Genomic DNA, 2,501 nt, shown 5'->3' with positions numbered 1-2,501 from the left:
ATAAGGACCCATCGCACCTTAGCCTTGCTCTACCGCTGCCTTATCCGCAGCAGCAGCAGCACCTTTTTGAGCCTTTCGGCACCTCCGCCTCCACGGCATTTTTTTGACGCCTCCATCAGGCCAGCAATGAGCGCCTCCACCGGCGAACTCCACGGGTCGACTACTTTGGTAAGTATCACCCACCACCCACTGCCAACCAAGAGGGGACTACCCCTCTGCGGCATTTCCTCCCTCCTAAGGGAAATTTCTCCGGGGACTGCCCGGGAGAAGTCCACCCTCTCCTTCCCCTCCACACTGCCTCCGAGGACTACCTCGGACCCAGTGTTCCGACCCTCAATTCCAGGGCTCTCGACGAGTCGGGTAGTGGGAGGGGTAGATTCATCCTAGGGGTTGGGGTGGCTCGGAGCCACCATAGCTCTGTGAGAAGGGGGCTGAGGGGTAAGGGGACTTCCCCTTCCCTAAATCCACCTCTCCTACTTCGCTTCCTCCCGTGGCTGGGGATTTTACTAGGGAATACCCTAGGAAAAATTGTCCAGTCCGGGAGTTTCTAAGTCCGCGCTCCCTCCTGGGGAATTTTGAGCCTTGGGGTTCTGGGGAATCTTCTGCGAAAAGAAATTCCCCAGAATTTAACGGCAGCAAATTCCCAAGGCCTTCGCCATTGTAAATATCGCGGTTCTTTTGTAAAAATATTGTAAACTTTTGTATATATTTTATTTATTAAATAAAAACTCTTTTACCACATAACCTGGCTTTGAATACTTTATTTTAGAATAAGGCCTTCCTTTCTGACCACAGGTTCGGAGCCAACTTGAGGCACTGTTTCGCACACGGTGTTTTGAAGAAACGTAGGTTAACACCTAATTTGCTTAAATTCGCGAGTTCTTAAATGCAAAATCAATGAAAGTGTGCATTCTGGAAATCATCGAGGAGCCAGTTTGAAGCTTTTTCAAAAACTTCGGTGTAAAGGAACTTGGAGAACAATAATGGGTAAGTTTAATTTTTTCTATCATCAATGAATTGATTTTAAATAATTCTTTTTACCTTCGTTTGTAGAAAGAAAATGCCTTGATGTGTTTCCTATTAAATTATCAGTGCAGTCGCGTGACATCTTAGCTTTTGATACTTTCCTTTTCATTCTATCTTCTCCCTCTTTCCATCAATTCAGTCAATGATACTTGTATTGAATTGATTTGGAATTGTAATGAAAAGGATTTTGCTATTTTTAAAATTAATCTAATAGCCAAATTAATGAAATAAATAGCAAATGTATTCTCGCGCGCGATCGATAATTTTTACATTCTAGTGGGGTGTTCGTCAATTGTTTTTTCACTTTCTCCACTTTATTATGCACAGTTAAAGTCGTTCGAAAAGGACCGAAAAAGGGTGAGTTTTAAATGGAAATAACTTTTAAACCCCTTGAACGATTCGAACAAAATTTTACACGTGCATTTGGATGGTCACCCCGAACCTCCAGTTACGAGAAAAGGCGGTCGTTTCGTTACACCCTGTATACATATGTATGTACATACTATAGTATAGGGTGCATTGGTGCATACGGTGCATGCATGCATACTTATCCTCAACTATATGCAAATAAGCAATAATATATTTTGCATTATAAACAATTGTAAAATGTGTAGGATAGGAGCTACATAAAATTTTATTATAAGTATGAAAATATGACAAATAAATTATTGTAGAATATAGTGAAGTAAATTTAAAAAATTTTACTTTTAATTTCTAAAGCATATATTAGGATATTTGTGTTGTATACATATAACATGTCGGAAGAGGTTTTCAAAATCACTTATGATTATGAGGATAATTATTATGAGGTTGAAGGCGATGAAAACTTCCATTTTAAATTACAATCAGGTATATGTTTGTATATAACAAATCCTCTTATTTCTTATTTCTAGCGAAATTATATAAAAAACATGATATGCAAAATCAATAAAAATTTTTTATTTCAGAATCTGATTTTAGAAGAAAGTTTTTTGAAATTGAATTGAATAAAAATCAGGAAATAGTACATGTCGAAGAAGAGCAGTATGAAAGTAATGATAAGCATGGTAAATAAAATAAATTTTATTTGAAATGAATTTAACATATTCATTAATTTTGTGATAGTTTTTGCATAAACGTAATAATAAAATGTATCAAAATTTGCAGGTTTTGATGAGTCTTATGAAATAGGTGATATTTCTGATGAATGTGACAATAAAGAAAATGGTAAATTAGAGTACTTATTTAAATCTTTAATGTAATTTTACTAATAACATTTAATTGCATTTATTACTGCAATCTCATACAAATTCGAAAAGGTTTTTCTATAACATATTTACATTAAACATTTATAGTAACAATTTTTTACAAAACAATAACTGGTGTAGATTAAATATTCATTATTTTTATTAAAGATGGAAAATTTATTTGGGATTTGAAAAGTACCAAATTTTTACTAAATAAATATGAAGAAAGGAGGCATAGATTTAGAAATC

The sequence above is a fragment of the Prorops nasuta genome, unplaced genomic scaffold (assembly GCF_024137725.1).
Source record: "Prorops nasuta isolate Cenicafe-Biocafe unplaced genomic scaffold, Cenicafe_Pnas_1.2 PNAS00007, whole genome shotgun sequence".
Taxonomy (NCBI): Eukaryota; Metazoa; Arthropoda; class Insecta; order Hymenoptera; family Bethylidae; genus Prorops; species Prorops nasuta.
The sequence above is the reverse complement of the archived record's forward strand: the minus strand, read 5'-3'. Positions refer to the sequence as shown.